The 26,684-nt window shown below is 36.7% G+C and overlaps 1 pseudogene across 1 annotated transcript; it reads left to right on the forward strand.

Annotated features, from left to right (window-relative positions):
• LOC306652853 (complex I assembly factor TMEM126B, mitochondrial-like) lies at nucleotides 1-26,684 on the forward strand (annotated as a pseudogene). The gene is made up of 2 exons: nucleotides 1-80; nucleotides 23,975-26,684. The product of its transcript is annotated as a complex I assembly factor TMEM126B, mitochondrial-like (transcript).

A 26,684-nucleotide genomic window follows, 5' to 3' on the forward strand; every position in this document is an offset into this window, starting at 1 on the left:
ATGCAATATCAGATTGTGGTAGTCCTTGCTACCTGCAATCTCTTTAATAGCTATTATGATGCCCTCAAGTATTATATCAAGTAAGTCTGTTGAAGAAATTGAACAGTTTCTATTTTTTCTTCACTACTAACTGTCAAAGTTACTATTGTAAAAATGAATGATGTTAAAGAAAACAATATATACTACTTGAAAGCAATTAGATATTGTAAAAATTTCACCAGGTTGCAAACTAAGCATGTTTTAATAAATAATGTTAAAATATTTCAGAAAATATGCAATTAGTCTAAAATATTAACTAGTTCTCAAAAAAGTACATTCACTTTCTTTGATTCATAGCTTTTTTCTTTTTTAAAAAGTTTAATAAAGTTGACAAACTTCCAGTAAGACATGAAAAAATATGAAAGAAGGCACAAAATATATTCTCTCACCGAAATATAAAAATAAGCTTTAAAGCTATTCTTTCTGTTACATTAAATATAATATATAAGTAGTCTTGTACTAATAGTTTTGAAAATTTATAGAAATGATATATTTATTAGAAATATAACCAAAAATTGAGGGAAGAGATAAAAACAATACAAACTTATAACCTATATGTATTATATAAACTAGATCACTGTTAAAATTCTTTTTTTTGTTTGTATTCTTTTTTTTTCAGTTTCTATCTTGTTTTTTTAATTTATTTATTTTAATTAAAAATCATAAATTTGCATAGGGCAATGTTTGATTCATTCTGTTATTTTTTTCCCTTCACCCCACCCCTCCCACCCCTCTTTTCCCTCTACACAGTCCTTCCTTCCTCCATTCTTACCACCCTCCTTATCCCTAACCCTAAACTTAACCCTAACCCTAACGCTAACCCCTCCTACCCCGCCTTATATGTCCTCATCCGCTTATCAGTGAGATCATTCAACCTTTAGTTTTTTGAGATTCGCTAATCTCACTTAGCATGATATCCTCTAATTTCATCAATTTGCCTGCAAATGCCATAATTCATAGCTTTTTTTAAAAAAGGGGTATGTCTTGTAGTCAAGTATTCATTAAGGATATGTTGTGAGATTGAAGTTGTGGCTCAGTGGTAGAACACTTGCCTTGCATGTGTGAGGCACTGGGTTCAATTCTCAGAACCACATATAAATTAATGTATAAAATAAAAGTTGAGAAATAACTAATTTTTAAAAAAAGAATATGTCCTAGCCAAATGTTGTGGTACATGTTTACAATCTCAGAGGCTTGGGAGGTTGTGGCAGAAGGATTGTGAATTCATAGCCTGCCTCAGCTACTTAGTGAGGCCCTAAGCAACTTAGCAAGACCCTTTCTCAAAATAAAAAAAAATAAAAAGTGATGAGGATGTTTCTCAGTGGTGTACCACCCTTGGGTTCAATTGCTGGTACCCCCCCAAAAAAGAAAAATTGTCCTTGTCAGTGACTCATGCTACCTGGGTAATTGAAGTAGGAGAATAACCAAACCAAAAGCCAGCAATTTACCAAGACTGTTTCAAAATGAAAACTAAGAAGAACTAAGTATACAGCCCAATGGTAGAGTAGCCCTGGGTTCAAATCCCAGTACCACTCCTCCCCCCACAGATAAACATATCCCATAAAACACCCATAAAGATGCATACTGTCCTTATTTTATTTATGACTTCCCTGGAATTTTTGAACCAACTGTTTTAGCATATCTAATCCCAATACATGACTTCTGACTTAAAATGCAGATCCCTTTCCACTATGCCTTTTCCTCTCTCACAGCACAAGCATCTACATGCAATGCAATGGGAGAGGGTGACCATGTTTTACCTGCTGCCACAAATCTCTACAGTCAAATCTCTGGCACACTGAGGGAAGGCTTGCCAGGTAATCTGTGTGTCGTGACACACTGGCAACCAGTCCCAGTCATGTAAGCTCCCTTCTGGTAATTAAAACATTCTAGGGGTATTTTTATTTTGAATATGTAGACTTGTTCTAAAAAATGTGACTCAGTTTACATTGTAATTCATTCACTTTAACAAGTTCTTTATTTTATATCATTATCTCTGTATTACTACTTTGACTTGTGAAAAGAACTGTCACATGCATGAAACATTATATGCCTATGTGCTCTATGTGCTCAATACTACAGAGAGTCTTTGACAAACATAAAATTGAAAAACAATAAAATTTTTTTCCTGATAAACCTTAGAATTTAGTAGATAGTCAGTATGCATAGAGCACAATGAAAAACTATGCTGAGACCACAAATTTCACAAATGTTCTATGCATTTTTAAGCTGCATTAATTCAGGTTATAAGACTAGCACAGGTATGTAAATGTCAATTTAAATATCTAAATAATTATTTAACAATTAGTATAATATTATGCAATATATCATTATTTATGAACTAGTAAAAAACAGAAATATGGGATGGAATAATTCATTATGACTTGAGACAGGCATAGTAACAATGTTGGAGTGAAAGTAGAATAATCAAGTAGGCAAGAGAAAGTTTTACAATGTTGTGCTTCCTAAAACACCAGGGAATGAGAGAGAGAAATAAAATGTCATTATTATTGTGATGGGCTGATAGATCTGGCTCCATGAGAATGTTATAGGCCAGACTCTAAGGGAAATGACTAAACAGACTCCATTTTGATCTGAGAATCCATGTTATGTAGGAAATAAGTTTCTCCCATGAAAACACCCCACCTCTGTGCCCATCATCAGTTAATTGGTGTGACATGTTTAATAATATACAATGGAAATCCCTATGTAGTAAAAAATTGCTCTCTTTTGATTCCCATTGCTCCTAAACAATGTACCATATGAACAGTGATTGTGTGGATATTAGCAACCATTCTTTAGTTTGTACCTAGGAAAGGGTCATTTTGACCCTCTTCCCCCTCTGTCGATGATTTCATGATGTTAATGTGTAATTTTGAATCATGGCAACAGACACTTATGATTAATGTGATTTTTGGTATAAGAACCCTACAACCCTGTGGTTGGGGCTGTTCTCCCAATAGCCATTTTTTGGGGCATTGTGTGAGACAGTCAGATGGCCAGCTTAGTAAAGACTCTCAAATTTGGACTTCTCAGTGGTGATCAGTCTGCTCTTAAGTTGTGCCCCATAACAATTATGACTTTATCTAGACAGTAAATTCACATTGTTTATAAAATGATTAAGGCCTATCATCTGCTATTTGCCTGCCTCTTGCCTGTCCCTCACCTGCCTTACTCCTATCTATCAACCACCACCCAAAGTTTACCTCACAATCGTTGGACAGCATTCATCAAACTGATTGCCGACTACCAGTGGAGCTCCAGTGAAAAGGGAGCTAAACTGCAGCCATGACAGGCTGCCTTTAGGGCATGAATGATTTCAGACCTAGATATCTAATTCCAGGAAGGCTACTAGATTAAGACTGGCCTTTGGCAAACAACCAATCAGGAGCTAACAAGCCAATGCCTAGCATTCCAAACCATATACGTCAAAATGTTAAGACCTGGGTATCCTAAACCAATGGAAACATGCCAAACCACACATGCTGAAAGATCAGCCAATTGTGTGCTCTGCTTTGTTCAAATTTCCCTCTCTACTGTGGAGCTCATAAAAATACCAGTGAATTGAGACTCAGGACTCTCAGTCAGTACCTGCTGTGTCAGTGAATGCTGTGAGTCTAAGCTAGAGCTTGCAATAAAGACCCTCTGGCTTTTGCATCGGAGACAGCTCCCTGGTGATCTTTGGGGATTCATGATCTGGGCACAAAACTGGCTGCCTGCTGTTGTCTGGAAGTTCACTGTTACAGTACTTGCAGGTTTGGTTACACGTGGCTGCCTCCATATTGAGATAATAGCCAGGCCCCATGGGACCCCTGGCTGGACTGACTGAGCTCTGTCTCCAGGATCCCTCAGCCCAACCAATCACTCCCTGCCTTTTGGGCCCTCACATTCACTGCTCCCTGCTGGCAAGACCCCCAGACTGACTGTGCCCTATCACTAGGACCTCAGACTGACTGGTTGTACCCCTCATTCAGGATCCCACAACCATACCAAACACACCCCACCTCCAGGACCCCTGCCTGACCAACTGCACATCACCTCTAGGACCTCCAGCCAACCACATCCACACCCCTAGCTGCAGCTCCCCATTGGCCAACACGTTTGGAAGCCACAGCAGCCATCTTGGATAATCCTGGAACAGTCACTAGACTTTCATTTGGTCAAACTTTAATCTGGCATCACTCTGAATGCTAAGTTAATATTATTTATATTCTATCAAGTGAAACAAAAGCTGCAACTATCAATGCCTACACACACACAGATGCACACACACAGATAGACACCCAACATAGACTGAATGAAATATAATTTTAAAATTTTATTGCTGTAGCTCTTGGGGAAATATCAAAAATAATTTCTGTATGATATTATGTCCTTTTGCTCTTTGGAGCCATTATCAGTAGTGTTTAAAAATGTCTGCCCTTTGAAGAACTATTTTATAAATCAACCTAAAGATCTCAGTGTGGCATTTAACATTTTGAAAACAACATCCTATATTTTAGTTGAAATTTATTCAAAGTCAGAAATTTTATTCAAATAATCAGTTAATGAGCAGTTAAAATATAATCCTGTAAGTTTTTAGCCCATTGAGGTAATTCAGAACAAACCTTGAAATATGAAAAAAGAAAAACTAATGGGATGACCTTTTCTTGCATAAATAATCATGAAAAAAGACACTGGAAGGTGTAAGAAAACCCACAAAAACCTTGCAGGACATGGGAATTCACATAAGGGAGTTTATTAAGCAAACAGAGTGTCTCCCTGCAGGGTAAGAGAGAAAATGAGAGGAAAAGAGAAAGGAATGAAAAAGGGACTGTGAAAAGCAAGGAGGAGAAAGAAAGTGAGTCAGGGGGAGAGAAAAGCAAGAGAGAAAATATGGTAGGGTAGCTATCCTTAAGCAGTTGAATTCTGCCAGGCTATCAGGGGACCAATAACAGAGAAGGATACTGGAAAGTTGTCTGATGAACAAATAGCTAGCTAGCATGTTCACAGACAGACAAGTAGTTGGGAGGTGGGGGAAATGGCTGCACTGGAAAGGGCAGGGAGAGCAGCTTTCAGACTGACAAGCTCAGTTGTGATGTAACAGAAAGGGGGGGAGCAGTTTTATATTATAGAAGGAAGGTGCAGAAAAACAGTGCCTGCAAACATTTAGGTCTTGAAATATTCTATTTGCCAAGGTCACACCCAGATGGCACTGACTGCAGCTTCTGCCTCAGGTCCCTAGGGGGCACAGTCAGTGCAGGAAATCACTGGATCCCCCGCGAAATTGCAGGCAGGCAGGCAGGATGAGTTTGAAAATAGAATAGTGCAAGGGGGTGGCCTGGGGAGGAGCCTCCTCTCTCCACCAATCCATGGCTGACCAGGGCACTGTAGCACTCTAGAGGCAGGTGCTGTGGTTCTGTGTTTGGGCCCTCTTTGATGGGGTCTTTAAAACACAGTAGTGAACCTTTTTTGCTGCTAGCTGCTTTAGAAAAATTAGCTATACTATTCACTACCTCTATCCTCATATACTGCCGCACTAGGAAACTGTGTACTCTGGGTTTGATGGAAGTTGCCAGCACTGGCTGTGTCCTGTGTCAGGTAAAGGTCATTTAGGTGTGCCAGTGATTTCAATTTGATAACGTTTTAAAGGTCTGAACTCAAATTATGGTTAGATAGCTTGAAAACATAACTTTTAAATTAATGCTTATCTAATGTTTTCTGAGTTATCTACCTAAGGCTTTCAAAAATGCCTTCTTTCATGTTTAACTACATGAAAAAAATTGCTGTATTTCTGGTTAACTCTTCTATTACTTGTAAATATTTATTTCACTTATCTGTGTTTTTTGCTTAATGATTTAGTCTGTGGCAAAAGAATTGTCAGTATATAAAATGGAATATTTGGATTAACTATTTCAGTTATTCTTGAGTTCACCAGAGCTAAGGGAACTCTTTGTTCAGATTTTCCTATATCATTACAAACTTCATTTAAATACTAATGCTTAAATATTTTCAAGCATAATTTTTTTCCTCCTAAACTTCTGAAGGAAGACAAGGTTTTAAATTCATTAATATATAGAAAATAAATTTGCATGCATTTTGCATGTGAATATTGTTGTCTGTGAAGTAGTATTGAAATGCATAATTGAAGAAAATACTTACTGAGAAATATAAGGGTGTACAACTAGTTTTCTTCCTGGGAGACTTTTTCATGAACCATCTAGAAGGTACCATTTGTGATTATTGTTTAGACTTTCCTTTTTAATTTTTCATGCTTTCTTTACCAGACTTCAAAGAAAACTTGAATAATTTTAGGATGAATATCACTTGGATCTCATTTCAATGTGGTTCAAAAATTTGCAATTTTATTTGATTAAGGTAATTAAGGTAATTTTATTTTGAGACAACTGCGGGTTTATATGTAGTTGTGTTAAGAGAGACGACTTTATGTAGAAGTGCCCACATCTTGACATTAAAGATCATATAGCTCAGGTATAGACCATTTCTGTCACAAGGACCCCTCGTGTTGACCTCTGATAACCACACCCATGTTCTCGTGCTGCCTTCCCCACCACTCTTGGCCACCATTAAACTTTTTCCATTTTTATGAATTTACCATTTCAAGAATGTGTTTACAAATAGAAAAAAATATTATGGAATATTTCAAAATTTTTAAAAATTTCATGTAATTTCTTTGGTGATTTGTTTCATTTTCTGTGTCCATCAATAGTTCATTCCTTTTTACTGAAGAGTGGTATTCCATGGAATTTATGTACTGTAGTTTGTTGAATGGTTCATTCATAAAGGGCATACAAATTTCTTCTGTGTTTTGACTATTTAGATAAAGCTGTTATAAATGTGTGTGCATATACGTGTATTTATTGTTGTAATAATGGAAGTTGATTTTTCTTTCCTATCTCCATTAGGGTTTTTCAGTCTCCTGTGTTCACAGGAACTGGTTCAATCATTTTCAAACATGGCTGCATATTTGATTCATGTTTGAGAAATAAGTGTAATCTTTTTTTTTCTGTTTTGATAAAACTCAACAGTTTATTTTTTTATTTTTTTAGGATTTCAATATGTCTTTTTAAATTTATTTTTATTGTATACAAATGGGATGCATGTAGTTTCTGTTTGTACATGGAGTAACAGCATACCATTTGCATAATCATATATTTACATAGGATAATGATGTTTGAATCATTCCGTTATTTTTTCCTTCCCCCCACCCCTCCACCTCTCTTTTCCCTCTATACAGTCCCTCCTTCCTCCATTCTTGCCCTCTTTCCACCCCCCCATTATGTGTCATCATCTGCTTATCAGTGAGATCATTCATCTCTTGGATTTTTTATTGGCTTATCTCACTTAACATGATATTTTCCAATTTCATCCATTTGCCTGCAAATGTCATAATTTTATTATTCTTTATAGCTGAGTAATATTCCATTGTGTATATATATATATATACACATTGTGCATATATATATATATATATATATATATATATCACAGTTTCTTTATCCATTCATCAATTGATGGGCATCTAGGTTGGTTCCACAATCTGGATATTGTGATTTGAGTAGCTATGAACATTGATGTGGCTGTATCTCTGTAGTATGCTGATTTTAAGTCCTTTGGGTATAGGCCGAGGAGTGGGATAGCTGAATTAAATGGTAGGTCCATTCCAAGTTTCTAAGGAATCTCCACACTGCTTTCCAGAGTGACTGCACTAATTTGAAGCCCCACCAGCAATGTATGAGCGTACCTGTTTCCCCACATCCTCTCCAACACCTCTTGTTGCTTGTATTCTTGATAATCGCCATTCTAATTGGGGTGAGATGGAAAAATAGTGTAGTTTTGAGTTGCATTTCTCTTATTACTAAAGATGGTGAACATTTTTTTTTTATATATTTGTGGATTGCTTGTATATCTTCTTCTGTGAAGTGTCTGTTCATATCCTTAGCCCATTTGTTGATTGGTTTCTTTGTATTCCTCGTGTAGAGTTTTTTGAGTTCTTTATAGATTCTGGAAATTAGTGCTCCATCTGAAGTATGAGTGGCAAAGATATTCTCCCACTCTGTAGGCTCTCTCTTCACATTGCTGATAGTTTCCTTTGCTGAGAGAAAGCTATTTAGTTTGAATCTATCCCAGTTATTGATTCTTGCTTTTATTTCTTGTATTATGGGAGTCCTGTTAAGGAAGTCTGATCCTAAGCCAACAATTTGAAGATTTGGACCTACTGTTTCTTCTATAAGATGCAGGGTCCGGTGTGATTTCAAGATCTTTAATCCATTGTGAGTTGATTTTTGTGCAGGGTGAGAGATAGGGGTTTAGTTGTATTCTGTTGCATATGAATTCCCAGTTTTCCCAGCACCATTTGTTGAAGAGACTATTTTTTCCATTGCATATTTTTGGCACCTTTGTCTAATATGAGAAAATTGTATTTATTTGCATTTGTGTTCATGTTCTCTATTCTGTACTATTGATCTATCTGTCTATGTTGGTGCCAATACCATGCTGTTTTTGTTACTATTGCTTTGTAGTATAGTTGAAGTTCTGGTATTGCGATACCCCCTGTTTTATTCTTCCTGCTAAGGATTGCTTTAGCTATTCTGGGTTTCTTATTCTTCCAGATGAATTTCATAATTGCTTGCTCTATTTCTGTAAGGTATGTCATTGGGATTTTAATTGGAATTGCATTGAATCTTTATAGCACTTTTGGTAGTATGGCCATTTTGACAATATTAATTCTGCCTATCCAAGAACATGGGAGACTTTTCCATCTTCTAAAATCTTCCTCACTTTCTTTCTTCAATGTTTTGCAGTCTTCATTGTAGAGATCTTTTACCTCTTTGGTTAGATTGATACCCAAGTGTTTATTTTATTTTATTTTATTTTATTTTTTTGAGGCTATTGCAAATGAGGTTGTTTTCCTCATTTTCCTTTAAGCTGTTTCATCGGTTGCATATAAAAATGCTGTAGATTTATGCATGTTTATTTTATAGCCTACTAGTTTGCTAAATTCATTGATGAGGTGTAGAAGTTCTCAGCAGGAGGTTTTTGGATTCTCTAAATATAGAATCATGTCATCCACAAATAGTGACAGCTTAAGTTCCTCTTTTCCTATTCGTATCCCTTTAATTTCTTTGGTCTACCTAATTGCTCTGGCTAGAGTTTCAAGGACAATGTTGAGTAGAAGTGGTGAAAGAGGACATCCCTGTTTGTTTCTGTTTTTAAAGTGAATGGCTTCAGTTTTTCTCCATTAAGAATGATGTTGACCATGAGATTAGCATAAATAGCCTTTAAAATGTTCAGGTATGTTCCTACTATCCCTATTTTTTCTAGGGTTTTGAGCATGAAGGGGTGTTTGTATTGTGCTGAACGCTTTTGCTGGGTCAACTGAAATAACCATATGATTCTTATCCTTATGTCTATTGACATGATGGATTACATTTATTGATTTATAAATGTTGAACCATCCTTGCTTTCCAGGGATGAACCCTACTTGACCATGGTCCACAATTTCCTTAATATGTTTGTGGATACAGTTTGCCAATATTTTGTTAAGGATCTTTGCATCTATATTCATCAAGGATATTGGTCTAAAATTTTCTTTCCTTGATGTGTGTTTTCCTGGTTTGGGGGTGAGTGTAATATTAGCTTCATAGAATGAGTTTGGTAGGGTACCCTTCTTTTCTCTTTCCTGGAATACTTTGAGAAGTATTGGAATGAGTTCTTCTTTGAAGATCTTGTAGAACTTGGCTGAGAATCCGTCTTCTCCTTGATCTTTCTTTGATGGTAGATTTTTAATGGCTTCTTCTATTTCATTGCTTGATATTGATCTGTTTAAATTGTGTATGTACTCCTGATTCAGTTTTGGAGGAGCATATGTCTCTAGAAATTTGTCAATATCTTCAGTAGTTTCTATTTTGTTGAAATACAGATTTTCAAAGCATCTTCTCATTATGTTCTATATCTCAGTGGTGTCTGTATCATGTATTTTACTAATTTGAGTCTTCTCTCTCCTTCTTTTTGTTAGCGTGGCTAAGGGTTTGTCTATTTTGTTTGCTTTCTCTAAGAACCAACTTTTTGTTTTGTCAATTATTTGAATTGTTTCTTTTGTTTCAATTTCATTGATTCCGGCTCTGATTTTAATTATTTCATTTCTTCTACTACTTTTGCTGCTATTCTGTTCTTCTTTTTCTAGGTCTTTGAGGTGTAATGTTAGATCATTTAGTTGTTGACTTTTCATTCTTTTCTGGAATGTGCTCCATGCAATGAATTTTCCTCTTAGTACTGTTTTCATAGTGTCCCAGACATTTTGATATGTTGTATCATCGTTCTCATTGACCTCTAAGAATTCTTTTATCTCCTCCCTGATTTTTTTGTTATCCATGTTTTATTCAATAGCTTATTATTTAGTCTCCAGGTTCTGGAGAAATTTCTCTTATTTATTTTGTCATTGATTTCTACTCTCAGTCCATTATGATCTGGTAGAAGACAAGGCAGCATCTCTAATTTTTTGCATTTCCTAAGGGCTGCTTTGTGGCATAACATATGGTCTATTTTCAAGAAGGTTCCATGTGCTGGTGAGAAGAAAGTGAATTCACTCTTTGATGGATGGAATATTCTATATATGTCTATTAAGTCTAGGTTATTGATTGTGTTATTGGTTTCTATGATTTCTTAGGTTGGTTTTTTTGGGAAGATCTATCTGGTGACAGTGGTGCATTAAAGTCACCCATGATTATTTTGTTGTGGTCTATGTGACTCCTGAAACTGAGAAGGATTTGTTGATGTAGAGGGATGCACCATTGTTTGGGGCATAAATATTTACTATCCTTATGTCTTCCTAATTTATGATTCCTTTAAGCAGTATGAAATGTCCTTCTTTATCCCTTCTATCTTTGGCTTGAAGTCCACTTTATCTGATATAAGGATGGAAACCCCCGCTATTTTACTGAGTCCTTGTGTGTGCTAGGTTTTTTCCCATCCTTTCACCTTTAGTCTGTGGATGTCTTTTTCTATGAGATGAGGCTCTTTCAGGCAGCATATTGTTGGATCTTTCTTTTAAATCCATTCTGTTAGGCTATATCTTTTGATTGATGAGTTTTGGCCATTAACGTTCAGGGTTTTTATTGAGATATGATTTGTAATCCCAGTCATTTGGCTTATTTTTGGTTTTTAAGTTGGCTTAGCTTCTCCTTTGAGTGGTTTTACTCTAAGGTAGTTCCTCCCTTTGCTGATCTGCATTGTTGTTTTTCGTTTCCTTCTCATGGAAAATTTTGTTGAGAACATTCTGTAGTGCAGGGTTTCTATTTGTAAATTCTTTTGACTTTTGTTATCATGGAAGGATTTTATTTTATCTTCAAATCTGAAGTTTAGTTTTGCTGGGTATAGGATTCTTGGTTGGCAACCATGTTGTTTTAGAGCTTGAAATATGCTGTTCCAGGCCCTTCTAGCATTTAGACTGGGTTGAGAAGTTGGCTCCTATCTGTATTGGTCTACCCCTGTATGTAATCAGATGCTTTTCTCTCATGGCCTTAAAAATTCTGTTTTTGAATGTTAGGCATTTTCATTATAATGTGCCTTGGTGTGGATCTGTTGTGATTTTGTGCCTTTGGTATTCTGTAAGCCTCTCATATTTGATTTTCCATTTCATTCTACAGGTTTTGGAAATTTTCAGATATTATTTCATTGAATAGGTTGTTCATTTCTTTGGTTTGTTTCTCTGTGCTTTCCTCTATCCCAATAATTCTTAAATTTGGTCTTCCAAGTGGTCTAGTCTGTTGGTTATGCTTTCCACTGACTTTTTTATTTCATTTATTTTTTCCTTTCTTTCAACGATTTCCCTTTTTTTTTTTTTTTTTGAGAATCTCCATCTCTTTGAGGAAATGATCTATAGCTTCCTACAGGTGCTCTTTAAGCTTATTGATATTATCACTTATTGTCTGAATTTGCTCTCTTATCTCATCCTTTGCTTCATGAATCATCTTAATCATGTATAATCTGAAGTCTTTTTCTGACATTTCTTCTAACATACTGTCATTGGATTCTATTAATAGAGAATCTAGATTTGTTTGAATCATTTTCTTCCCTTGTTTTCTCATGTTGTTCATGTATCTTTCCCTCTAGCAGTGCAGATCTGGGGTATTTCAGATTTCCCCCTTTAGGCTTATAGTGGCCCTATTGGTTTCCAAAACCCTTTCTTTAAGGGGAGGTCAATATTAGCAGTGCCCAAATCATAAACTATGCAATCCTAGACCAAATAGCCCCTATGGGGACAATAACAAAATTGTCCAAGTAAACAGAATGAGTTCAAATATTATCTTCGGTAAAACAAACAGGTTTGCAATAAGGTCTGCAGTTTCTAATGGATGCAGAGGGATGTATAATGTGGCTGTTAATGGGATAAGAAAAGAATATACAGAAATTCTAGAAAATAGAAAGTGTGAGAATGTAATCAAAGGAATTGGCTATTAGCGTGCAAAAAAGGGAGAAAAAGACTTTGAGGGAACTGGTAAATGAAAGGAAAAAGAGAGCAAGAAAAGAAATAAAATCTTAAATTTTTTAAAAAGGAGAAAAAAGAAAATCTACAGTATAACAGTCATATACTAATGAAACCTCCCAGTGTTCAGTAGCCTGATGCATGAGAGGTACCTGACAATGAGCTTCAAGCCTCCAGGAGGTGTCTCAGGATGGGTTTTGCCCCACCCAAAAACCAGAGATACGGCTTCCAGGGGTCAGCTGGAGGTCTTGGATGTGGGATGCAGTTGGTCAGGCAGGGTTCTTGGAGGTCCAGTGTGTTTGGTGTGCTTGTGGAATCCTGGATGCCAGGTGCAATCAGTCAGTCTGGGGTCCCGGTGATAGGGCACAGTCAGTCGGTCTGGAATTCCTGGCGGCAGGGAGCAGTCCCAGAGGTAGGGAGTGATTGGTCAGGCTGAGTTATCCTGGAGACGGGGCTCAGTCATTCTGGCCAGGGGTCCTATGGGGCCTGGCTGTTGTCTCAAAATGGCAGCAGCCTTGTGTAATCAAACCTGCAGGTACTGTAACAGTGAACTTCCAGGCAACAGCAGGCAGATGGTGCTCCACTGGCAGTCAGAGATCAGTTTCCTGACTGTTGTCGGACGATCGGGAGGTCAACCTCATGTGTTGGGTGATGGATTGGTGTAAGGCAGGCAATGGACAGGCAAGAGGCAGGCAAATGGTGGATGATAGGTGCCTGGCAGTGAGCAATCTGAAATAAGTGTAATTTTAATAGGCACCTTTGCAGATGAAAAATATCAAAAAAGGTTGCTCAATTAAAATAGGTGTTACTATTTTTCTTAATGTTCTTTAATGTGGGAAACAAGAAGTCAGGTATCCTTTCATTACAGAATTTCTGATTTTGCAATTGTTGTATTATGATGCAGTACTTATGAAAATTACTCAAGTAGTGAAATGTATACCAAGGTAGTATTGAAAATTTGTGCTTTTCTCATCCTCAGTCCCATAATTTCCTCTGCTTGATGCTGTCACTCTTATTCCTCAATTGCATTCATTCAGTGATAATTTATGCATATGTAGCCATATGTATTTTTCTCCCCAAATCTTTGACTCTGTACATATGGTAGCATAGTATTACTTTGGAAGCTTGCCCTGGTGTACTTGTCTTTTTTCATTTAATGTATCTGAGAGATTAGTTCACATATAAGCACATGTGAATGTATCTTTTCATACCCTGCATACATAAGAGATAAGCTTTTTTATAGCCATTTGCTATAGTGTATTGGCATTGTAGCATGAGAGTATCATGAATCTTAGATCTGATTCAAATCCTGGCTCTGTTGATTTTTGTGACCTTGGCCAAACTATGTAACTTGTCTCTTTCAGTAAATCAACAGTAAGTGTGGGAAGGGAAGAAAAGAAATTCATTGGATTATATAAAGGGGAATAAAAGGAAGAGATGAGGAATGGAAATATGAAAGAGTAGGATGAATTAGACATAACTTTCAAAATGCCCTCTACTATCATGTATATCTAACAAGAACAAGTTTAAAATGTATTGCTTAAGAGAGTTTTAGAGATGAGTTCTGGTGATAGTTATACAACAGTTCAAATGCACTCACTATCAGCAAACTATGCACTTAAGATGGATAAATTGGTGATTTTTTTACAACAATAAATTGAAAAATTCTATTGCTTAATAAATTATACTTGATAAAGTTCATGCAGTTTTAACTACATGTCAGAAACATTCTGAGCATTTTATATCTTATCATTCAATTCACCTAATCCTCTCAAGAACCTTATTAAATAAATAATAATTATAATTTTACAAGTGAGAAAACTGCTGTATATTATAAAATTTGCCCAGGGTTGCCTTTCTGTTAAGTAGGAGACTAGAATTGAAGCCCAAGTTATTTAGCTTCGTAGCTCATGCTGTCTACCAATAGTGTAACATATATACATTGTCCAACATTTAATCTATATTTATATTTAGATAGAAGGTACTCTGGAAATCGGGTGGCTAATGTTCTCAATTGCAACTTTGTAACTATGGCACATTGTGACTCTGAGGAAAGTAACTTCTCTGATTTTCATAATTTCAGCTATAAATTAAGGGAGATTGTATAAAGCTTATTTTTACCTTCACTTCTGATTATAAATGTTCCTGATGCATATGAGGTTCTGAGGTTGCATAACATTCAGTAGTCTCAAGTAACCTACAGAGTCTCATTCCACAAATACTATGTGAATGAGAATGGATAAATTAATTGTTCTTAAACTTCATTCAGAAAAGTTGTTTTCCAATTTTTTTGGTACCAAAGATTATACCCAGCAGTGCTTAACCACTTAGCCACACCCAAAGCCCTTTTATAAATTTTATGTTGACACTGGTCTTACTGAGTTGTATAGAACCTCAGTGAGTCATTGAGGCTGGCTTTGTACTCAAGATTCTCCTGCCCTAGCCTCCTGATATTTTACAGATATTAAATGTGGTATTAAAATGTCACTGTTTAGTGTGGTAATAGTTGCATAAACCTTCTAGTTTGAAGTTTACAAGATGTTGTTAGACTTCATTGGAGATAAGGTAGCAAATATTGTTCCTTAAAATTTTATAGGAAAAGAGAAATTACTTTTATTATATGGTGTGGAATGTAGTTTAATATAATCTTTCATATAAAGGAATTTTTTCTGTGTGTAAGGTATGCTTGCAGTACAGAAGTGGCAGGCAACCTGCCCAAGTGGACTTTGCATTTCAGTGGGAAAGCAGACTGTCAATAGCCAAACAATTGAGAGGATAAAAATTGATAGAGATTGATAACTGCTGGGACAGACAACATTCTGTGATAGAGAATAATTGATGAGGTCAACTTTTGATAGAGTCCTTTGAAGAGGCCTCTCAGAGAAGGTGACATTTTAAGTAAAAACTGGTAGAGGGACTAGAAGTAAATCAATGCTGAGTGGAACAAGGGCAGAGGTGCAGGTGGGAGAATTAGTGGCATTCCCAACAAGTGTGGAAAGTCAAATCATGACCCCTGTGTGGTTCACATTCTAATCCCTGGAACTGGTGACTGTGACTGTGACGTTCAGTCACAAAGAGACTACAGATATGACCCAGTTGATTTTTGAGATGGAAAAATTATCTGGATTACCTGGGTGGAATCCAAATGCAATCTCAAGTGCTTTTATAGAGGAGCCAGAGTGAGTTCTAACTACAGAAGAGAAGGTGACCACATAGTAGAAACAATTGGGAAAAATGTTGCATATACCCTTGGTCTTGAAGATGGAGGGAGAAAGCCACAAGCCAGGGAATGCAGGGAGTACAGCTCTGCTAACACCTTGACTGTAACTCCTTTATGTTAATACTGTGGACTCCTGGCCTCCAGTACTGCAGGAGAATTTATTTCTGTACTTTTCTGGCTGTAGTGGCAAACACTTGTAATCTCAGCTCCTGGGAGACTGAGGTAGGAAGATTCCAAATTCAAGGTCAGTCTGGGCAATTTATCAATGCCCCAACTCAACAAAAATAGAAAAGGGCTGGGAGTGTAGTGCTATGATTTGGATGTGATGTGTCCCCCAAAAGCTCATGTGTGTAACAATTCAAATGGTTTAGAGAAGAAATGATTGTGTTACAAGAGCCTTAACCCAAGCAGTGAATTAATCCCCTGATAGGTTAACTACATGGTAACTGAAGGTGGGTAGGATATGGCTAGAAGAGGTAGGTCATGGGGGGGGCATGACTTTGGGGTATACATTTGGTGAACTGAACTTAGTCTCTCTCTGCTTCCTGGTCATCATGTGAGCTGCTTCCCTCTGCTACACTCTTCTGCCATGTTTAGCCTCATTTCAAGCCCCAAGGAATGGACCTGGCTTTCTGTGGACTGAGACCTCTGAAACCATGAACCCTCAAATGAACTTTCCTCCACTACAGTCATTTCTGTTAGTTATTTTTGTCACATTAGAAAAAAAAAACTCACTAAAACTAATGTGCCTTTGTAGTGAAGAGCTTGTGCTAAGTCCTGTGTTCAGTACATACTACCCTCAAAAAAAAAAAAAAAAAAGACTGTAATCTTGTGGCATAAATTTCTTGTACTTTGTTATATCAGCAGGAGAAAACAAATGTGGATTTTGGTACATGGAAGTGTGGTGCTTCTATAACAGGTAAAATGTTTTAAGTGGCTTTGCAAATGGTCAAAAGGGAGAGGTGTGAATAATTTTTTAGGGACATGACTGAAAAAATCCTTGGATGCTTTGAAGAGACTGGGTAAAAATACACATGTTAAAGCTCAGCTGGTGTTCTCAGAGGGAAGGAGAGCTTGTTACTGGAACCTGGGGTAAAATTTCCTTATTATAAAGTGGCAGAAAATTTAGCTGAATTGTGTCCTACAAGTTTCATGAAAATTAAATCTTATAAATGATGAACTTGGATATTGAACTGAGATTTCCAAATGAAGTATTGAAGGTATTGGGCAGATTATTTCTGCCCCTTGTGGTAAAGTAAGAAGTTCTGCCTCTGAACTGCAGGTTCAGCCTCACTCCTGAGAGTCCTTTCTGGCAGACAGTGCCTACGGACCATATTTTGAGTAGCAAACTTGTAGACTTGTTTATTGATTAGTGCCAGGAGCATGTCACACACGAGTTTGGATTTGTTCATCAGCCTTCTAAATGTTTGCCACTGGCAATGAATTCATTGATCTAAAAACAAGTATCTGAACTATGCATACTCATTATTTATTTTTATTTATTTATTTATTTATTGCAGTACTGGTGACCAAACCAGGGCCTTGTGCTTGCAAGGCAAGCACTCTACCAACTGAGCTATCTCCTCAGCCCCATTCTTTTATGAATGATTCAGAATCCTTCTTTGTTGGATGAATGATGTCCCTCCAAACTTTACAAAAACTTGAGATCTGTGACTGTGAATTCACTTGGATATAGGGTCATTCAAAATGTAACACAGTAGAATGAAGTCATATAATTAGGATAGACTCTAACCCAGTGACTTGTGTTCTTACACATGATAGGAATTTGGATGCAGGGACATGTAGGGTGAGGGTCTTGTGTAGATGGAAGTAGAGATTGAAGTGATGCTTCCATAAGCCAATGACCACCAAGCATTGTCAGCACCCACCTGAAAACAGGACACAGACATGGAAAGTCCATCCCTCTGAGTCTCTCAGAAGACTTGATTAAGGCAACTTTATCAAGGCCTTCTGCTTTTCTGAGCTGTGGGACTAAATATCTTGTTTTAAGCCTCCCCCTTTTTGGTATTTTGTTACAGCAGCCCCCATGGAATTGATAAATGTCTTGATAAATAAGGGTTTAAATAATGCTTTTAACAAATTGATTTTTAAAAGTCCATCAGAAAATGCTACTTTCTCACATAGCCAGCATCTATTGTGACTGTTTTCCAAATTTGGAGTTTTAGGAACTGGGTTAAGTACCATAGCTTCTTGGGTAATTTTTTTCTTTTTTTCTGTTTTGTACAGGGGATTGAACCAGGGGGTCCTTAACCACTGAGCAACATCCCCACCAGCTCTTTTTATATTTTGAGACAGCATATTGCTAAGTTGCTTAGGGCCTTGCTAAATTGTTGAGGGTGACATTGAGATCATGATCCTCCTGCCTCAGCCTCCCAAGCCTCTGAGATTATAGGCATGTGTCATTGTGCCTGGCTCCTTGGGTAACTCTTGAGCCCTTTGTCCCTCTTGTACAGATCAGATTTAGATTGATGTTAAAATACCTTGGACACAGTCAAACATAATATCAAACAAAGAAGGGACAAGAAAGAACTGTAAAGATAGTAGTATGAATTAGTATTGCCACATTTGCCATTTGTTTCTTTCCCTATAACACTTGTCCTTCACTGACCAGGGAAATACTAGATAGACACTTATAAGTCAGTTCTTCAAAGTGACTTTTGTATCATTCTTTTCCTCTGAGCTGTCAGCCACATATGACCTTTTTTCTGTTGTGTAGTACTGAGGTATGCACCTTCAATGTAAGAAGTTAATTTCTAGCAGTGCTGAAAGTAAAGGATGCCTCACTTTGTGGAATGAATTTGGTCCTGGAAAATTTGTATTAAAGTAAGTTCAAAAGTGAAATAATGCTTTTTCTTTTAAGTTTTCTACTGTAGGGTAAAAGATTTCTTAAAGAAAGAGGTGCACTCAAAATGTTTTAAAATTACAGTGTTTATGTACATATCTGTAACTTGAACAAATGAAATATTTATAATGTTATTCACATAACCATGATAGAAAAATCTATACACTACCTAAGGTTAAATTTAACAAAAAACATGCAAGACCTTTACTGAGACAAGGAGAAAGATAAATGCATTCTTGTACCAAATTCATGCTATAAAGCATCAATTTTGTAAAGATGACTTTTGTCCTCATATTAATTCACAAATTTACTTCCAATAATTACTGAACACTTAAAAGATTTTTGACTGCAGACATTTTCAAACTTGACAAAAGTAAAGAGAATAATATAATTCACCCTAGGTACTTATTATCCAGCTTTGAAATTAATATTTTGGTAGTCTTGTTACAGTTCCACAGATTTACTAGAGATGTTTTTTCTTGTCTTCCTGGAGAATTTTAAAACAGGACTAGAGATCATCATGTCTTACTGAAGCAAACTGTAACTGCTTCAGTTTGAAACTCTAACTAGTAAGTAATAATAATTTTAAACATAACTACTAATCCATTTTAATGCTTAAAGGAATTTGTAGGAATTCTTTTAATGTCATCTATTTTTCTATCTGTGTTCAGATTTCTACGGTTGACTCCCAAGATAGGTTTTTACAGTAAATTTATTTGAATCGGGTTGTAAACATGGTGTCACTATTTTACTATATTTTTTTGTTCTATCTCTTAAGCCTCTTTTATTGTCTACTGGCCTCCCTTTTTAATTCATGCAGTTGAATTGTGAAATTTCTGTTTATGTGTTCAAATGGAATGAACATGTTCCCTGTTTATAAAATTTCTACCTGAAGGTTTGACCTTTGCTAGTGATTGTTAATCTGAATCATTTCTTTAGGGGTTATAAAATAGTGCATCTCTCACTATATATTTCCTTATGCTTTTATTAGCTATGATTCTTTATAGAATTGTCTCTATCAGTTAGATAATTACTCTGAGATGGTTTCTATTAGGAGGACAGGATAAATGTTCTGGTTTCTTTTTCTTTTTTTTTTTTTTTTTTTTCTTTACCAATTTTCAGAGTAATGAACTACTTGGTTATCCATAGCTGCATGAAAATTACCCCAAAGTTCAAAGGGCACAGAACAACAGCAGTTTTATTATATACATCATGACTTGATAGGTCAAGAATTTTGGAGGGCTTGAGTAGGCAATTCTGTTCTATGTGACAAGTTGATTGGAAGGTCTGGTGCTTTAGTGAGATGAGTTAGAAGGAGAATTACCTGGGACCATCCATCAGCGAGCTTATCCATGCAGAATCCAGCATCGTGGTCCCATGGTAGTTGGGCTTTTCCTATGGCAGCTCAGAATTCCCCAAGAGAATATTCCAGGAGCCCCAGGTATAAGCTACAAGGCTTCTTATGCCTAGTCTTGAAATCTCAGAGTATCACTTCTATTTCATTATTTTGTCCAGATAAGTCACTAAGGCCAGTCTGGATTTCAGTAGAGGAGTTGGAAAGGCTTCACAGCCATCTTTATCATAATATTATAGCAGAGCCCACTGTTGACCAATAATTTTTAAAATATATCATCAACTTATGAATTTTCAAATATTTGTAGCAATATTTCATATATTTGTAGTAATTTTCATATATATGTAGTAATTCTCATATCTACATAGTGTAAAATGCATCATATAAATATATAAGTTAGTAATTTAATTTAATTTAGTCTAATCACCCACCCCATAACCCCATACTGGGGATTGAACCCAGAGGCACTCTAAAACTGAGATGCATCCCTAGGACCTCTTTTATTTTGAGATGGGGTCTCACTAAGTTGACCAAACTGAACTTGATCTTGTGATCCTCCTACCTTAGTCTTCCAAGTAGCTGGAACTATAGATGGTGCCCAGCATAGTCTATTTTCTGTCTCCATAAATTTTACTGTTCTAGATATTTCTTATGAATGGCATCATATATGTTTTTGTGTCTGGTTTATTTAATTTCATTTTTCATAACACTTGCAATAATTATGCATATTGTAGCATGTATTAAAGCTTCATTTCTGACTAATATTCAGTTGTATGGCATCCCACATTTCATATCTATGCTTACCTTTTCATGGACACTTGGTTTCCCACCTTTGCTATTATGAATAATGCTGTTTATATCCTGTCTTCAGTTCCTTTGGCATGTACCCAGGGGTGACACTGCTTGGTCATATGCAAATGCTGTGTTTGTTCTATGAGGAACTATCAACTATTTTCCTTAGTGAGTTGCACCACAATGTTCCTACATAAAAAGTAATCGGGTTCTACTTTTTCCTCATACTTGACAACACTTAGTTTCCTTTTATTTAGTGTAGCCATTCTAGCAGATATTCAGTGGTAGTACAAACACTTAAGGGAATGAGAGGACACAGTCCACAAAAATCAGGAATGAAAGGGATAATCACTATCTGAATGCATCTATGAGAAGCAGAGAAACTGAATGAGCAATTAAAATATTTTCCCACCCTGAAGAGTGCAGGCCCATATAGTTTTATTGGTGAATTTTTATCAAATATTCAAAGAAATACTTTTAATACTTGACAAATTCTTCTAGGAAGTAGGAGGGGCATGGAATACTACCCAACTAATTCTAAGAGCAAATCCAGACAAATTATTACAAGGAAGGAAAACAACAAACCAATATCCTTCACAAAAACAGGCACAAAAAATCCTGAAACAATATGAACACATCAAATCCATGAACATATATTTTTAAAAGTTATATGCCATAATCAGTAGAAATAACCCCAGGAATCCAAGTTGTGTAACAGCTGAAAATCAATTACTGTAAATATAGCATGTTGACAGAAGAAAGTATAAACCACATTGAAAATCTTGATAGGTATGTAAAAGCATTACTGAGGCTGGCTTTGAACTTGCAATTCTGCCTCAGCCTCCCCAGCTACTGACATTACAGGTGTGCACCACTGTGCCAACTTCAACTACATTTAAAGTGTTGTTTCTTCTGTTGGTCAGACCATCAGTAAGCTGCCCTGCCTTCTTCAGGTGTCTGTACCTGCAGTAACTCTCTGATCTCCCCTAATGGTTTTGCATTTATTCTCTTGACTTGTGAAACTCTGTTCAATCAGAATCCAGAAGGATAAGAGTGAGGGTTTGAGGAAGTGTGGTTTGTTTCTTGTTGGCATTCACATTCCCTTGGTTACTGCTGATTTGTAGCTTGCTTTGAAAGGGTGATTATTTGGAGGTCACTGCTATTATGAAATAATTATTAATCATTTTTAATTGAATTATAAAAACCATATTTTTCTTTATTGACTATTTAAATCATATTCCACTAAAATTTTTTTTATCAATTATTTTTTGTTGAATTATAATTTACATATAATAAAATGGACAGATTTTAACTATAACCTTCTGAGATTTTTAGTGCACTGCACTTAAAATGTAAAACATTACAATAATCTCAGAAAATTCCTCAAGTCACTTTAAATTAGGCCCTCCCCTCCATCAGGCATACACTGATCCAATAGACAGCTATTCCAGTAGGCTAGTACTTTCTGTTTGAAACATCATAACAAATGGAATCCTACCCTATTCTTTAATTTCTGACTGTAATATATTATGTCATGCTGTATTTTGACCTCTACTTAAGTATCATCACTATACTTTCTTAATATTTAGAAGGAGCCAGAACCAAGTCCTCGGCTCTGCACTTTTTCCTAGGCACTTGCTGATTTCCATTCCTGTAAAATATTCCTGAGAGCAAGGAGGATGTCAGTGTGACTACTTTAAATGTTACATTGAGCGGTTTGTATTTTTTTCCATATATGTGGATTTTCCACTGTAGCATCACAGTACTTGGGGCTTGTGAAGTGTAATAAACCAGATTTGTCATACACACACACAAAAGTAGCTTTCCCTCCTTGGATACTTACCAAGTGACTCCAGCAAGTCACAGGCTATTCTAAACAACTTGTCAACTCTGAACCCTGGAATTGGGAGAATATGTGGGTGGAATTTACTAGACATTGATCTTTTGAGGTACTTCCCTTAAGATCAAATTCTCCAGAGAAGATTCTATTGGTTTCATTGATTTCCTTCCTCAAGAATGGCAGCCTGAGAGCCAGTGATCAGATGTCATGGTGGGGTGCACCTGCCTGATCGGTAGCATCCTGGCCACAGCTTGCTCAGAACTCCCTTTCCAGAGGTGGCCTGTGGTGCATGTCCAGAGGGGAGAGAGTGTGCTTGGGGTTGTGCCTGGGGGAAGTAATCCCCACAGAGATTGTTAACCCCCTTTTAGGCAGTTTTCTTTTTTGGCCCTCTTCACTTCTTTCTGGGTAGGTCCACCAGGCTTTACATTCTCCAAGTGAGATTTCACTTGATGAATCAAATCTACTGTTGGTTCTCCTCCCTGCCAACTTTGGGCTTACTATGACAGTAATTGTAACAATTTTCTCAATGCTGGGATATTTTCCAGCTATCATTTTGTGTTTTCTTGTACTTCTTTTGCCTTTGAATGAAAACCCTTTCTAAAAAACAGTCAATACACTTCATTAATAAGGTTTCCTTCTGTTAACTCTGAAGCAGGTTCAGAAATACTGGATATCTACATTTGCTGTTAATCAGTGTCATTTTGACTCTAAATATATTCTTATTGTCCTGTCAGCAAATTATTCTCCCTCATTCCAGGATAGTTCACTGTTGACTGAAATGATGATGATGCTAGCCTGTGAAGTACCTTGGATGCTATGCTAAGAGATTTGCATTTATTCCTTTAAGTGTGGAATTGACTGAGTCTGCATGGCCTCCTCATGTCAGTCTGCTCAGCTGCTCAGCTCAAAAATTCTTTAGAACAAAGGTTTAAGAGATTCACTGTCCACAAGAAAGCCATGTCTTAGAAAAGGGCAAAGGTCCTAAGAGAAGATTACTTTCATAGTTGGGTAATGTTTTGAAGAATAGAGGGTGAAAGAGAGAGAGACTCCCACCCCATCAAAAGCACATGTGTAGTACAATTTGATTTTGGGGTTGTGATGCAAGAGGCAGGAGAATCAGCTTGAGATCTTCTTGATTTTTTGTTGTTGATGTTGTTTGGTTTTTCCTCTTCTTGTCTGTGTCCCAAATTGGTAACATCTGCCACTGCCCACTCACTAACTGCTTTGGCTCAACTCACAAAAAATGACTTCTTGCTTTGTTGTGTGTTGAGTGTACCCTACCACCATTATTCAGACAAGAGAAGCCAAGGGAGAGGTTTCTGAGTATGTCATCTCATATTCCTTAAGATAATCATACAGGGCTGATCTGAAGGACTCAGGTGCTATGCCAGTGGGGCATGGAGAAGAGGTAGGCAGAAATTCCTAGTGCACATCAAGATGGTGATTTATATGCATGGTCAACCCAGTCTTTTTCTAGGAGATTGAAATCTCAGAAGACCAATGGTCATTGACATTGTAGAAAGAAATTATAAGTACCCTAGCGAAGAAAGGACCTTAAATATATATGGAATGGTATTCCTTGGAACAACAGCTAGTTTCTGTGGAATATTGGTAAACTTCATTTCAGATACTACTTTAGGTTATGTATGCTTTGAAGACATGCATCATTGACTGCACTTTCATTTTTATGCACTGTAGTTGCTTACAATTTCCTTGTAACTGATGCTTTGTATTCAGGTAGTATAAGCAAAAACAAGGAAAATTGCATTCTGAAACGTTCACTGGTTGGCATAGCGGGTGGTATTTTATATCCCCAATCCATTGTCTTTTTCTATAAATGGATGTCTGGCACACAAGTGTTACACTGTTCCACTGCCACTGAAAGGAAGAGTTTTATTACATTGGTTACTGCTTTGTCAAATAGAAATAAAGGTAATGGCAGTTGCCCTGGTCTTTCAAATAGCATTTGGAATACTGGTATATAGCACTATGGAATACTTGAGAAAAACTGTGCAAGAAAATTCAGTGTATGCTAACTTAGCAAGAGTGAACATTTTAATGCATTGCTGAAAGAGTGAAAATACTATTTTTCTCCCATTTGCCAAGTATGTAGCAGATATTCAGTATTTAGTGATTCAAAAAATGTAAAAGTAAAATTCAGAAACAATAATCACACAGCAACAAGAAAAAATATTGTAAATATTTATGCTCCAAACAATGGATCATCTGCATAGATCTCCCTAGAAATGGCATTTTACATCCCAGGTCAGTGATATATACTATTCATGAGTTAGGTCCTATGGAGTAGAAATAATTTAGAACATTCTCTTACTTGTATTTACCAAAAAGTTAGAAAAATATGAATCCTTCATGTTGCTTAGGTTTTATCAATTCCTCCAAATATTTGAGATATAGGAACCCACACACATATGCACAGTTTAAAACAATTATTTTAATGTGTGTAAGGAATTTTAGTGGAGAAATGAAACCTCTATTAGGGTCCTTGTTTTACTGCCTGGAGTATCAAAAAGAGGAGTATCAAAACCTCTTGCAGCATGTTTAGATTGGACCAGCAGAATGCATCCTGACTCTGGTTTAGTGCTCAGCACAGATTGGCAGACTTGCCTGGCTGACTCACAGCAGAGACACAACTCATTTGTCTTTAGACCCCTAGCAATTGGTATAATGTAGAGTGTGTAATAGGTTCTCAGGAAAGAATCGTAGAATGAATGACTAAACGAGGAAGTTGTTGTCATGGCAGTCATCCATACCTAAGTGAGATATGGGTATGAACGAGATTAATAAGAGTTATTTCATACATTTCTATCCTCACCAACTCAATGCTTAAAGATCCCAATAGATGAATGAAGAGTGCACATTCTTAGGTGAAGAACAACAGCTGAAGACTAGCCCCAGTGTGGAGGTAAAAGAGTGCAGTCAGGAGGGCACATGCCTTACCTACTGGGCAGTTGCTATTAACATGCAGGAATGAATTCTTACTCTGAGCAGGGCACAGCTGGAATGGATCCCTATGTGTTCCCTCTTTGAAAGACCACTTTTCCCCCTGGCAGTCAAAATCATGGTCTCTGGGATAGGAATGTGCCATGTAGTTTCCCATGTTAGCAAATTAAATACAAACAACCCATCTGTCTTTTTTGCAAAACCTTTCTTTGTTGGACTGGCATTTTAGATAAGGACAGAGCTTTTGGTATTATTATGGGTGTAGAGGGGAAAGTTCCTGGTAGATTTGGACAAGGATTAGGCTTATGACTGTAAACTCCAGGGGTCTGAAAACAAGATTCTGCACATGATGTCTCAATATTCCAAACAGAAAACCTGGGATAGATAAGTTTAGAGCTATTGAGTCTGAAATCATCTGATTTTGGATTAGCACTCCTAAAATGATGAATATGCTTATGTCCAGAGATAAGCAGTGAGAAATTTCAAGGGGATAAATGCAGACACAACATGAAAGCAGAGATGCCAAGCTTTAACCTGCTTCAGAGAAGCAGGCATCTACAGGCTTAAGAGAAGTGTCACTACTTTCAGCAAAGGCAGCTTCTCTAAGGCTCAATTATGCATTTCTTAGTATCTCATTGTAGATAGAATTTGCATTTCTCTAATTACTAATGCTTTTTTCATCTTTTCATGTGTTTATTTACCATCTGTATTTTTAAATGCCTTTTAACTATTTTATATTCACTTTCTAAATATTGGTTTGTTGTGTTGTAGCTTTGTTATTGTGGCAAATACGGAAAATGTTACCTTAAAGGAAGAAAGATTTATTTGGTTTATGTTTCCAGCAGACTCAGACCATTGTTGGCTGTCTCCATTGCTTTATACCAGGAATGAGGCAGATCAGCATGGTAGAAGAATGTGGCAGAGGCAAGCTGCTCAGCTTATGGCAACTGGTAAGCAGAGAGCAAAGGAGGGGCTAGGGGCAAGATATACCCTCCCTATATACACCCCAGTGACTATCTTCTTCCAACTAGGCACTACTGCCTACAGTTTTCATCAACTCTCAATAATACTGTCAGATTAGGATTATTTAAAATGATTAACCCACTGAGGAGGGTAGGGCCCTCATGA

The sequence above is a fragment of the Sciurus vulgaris genome, assembly GCF_902686455.1.
Source record: "Sciurus vulgaris genome assembly, contig: HiC_scaffold_616_arrow_ctg1, whole genome shotgun sequence".
In the NCBI taxonomy this organism is placed as follows: Eukaryota; Metazoa; Chordata; class Mammalia; order Rodentia; family Sciuridae; genus Sciurus; species Sciurus vulgaris.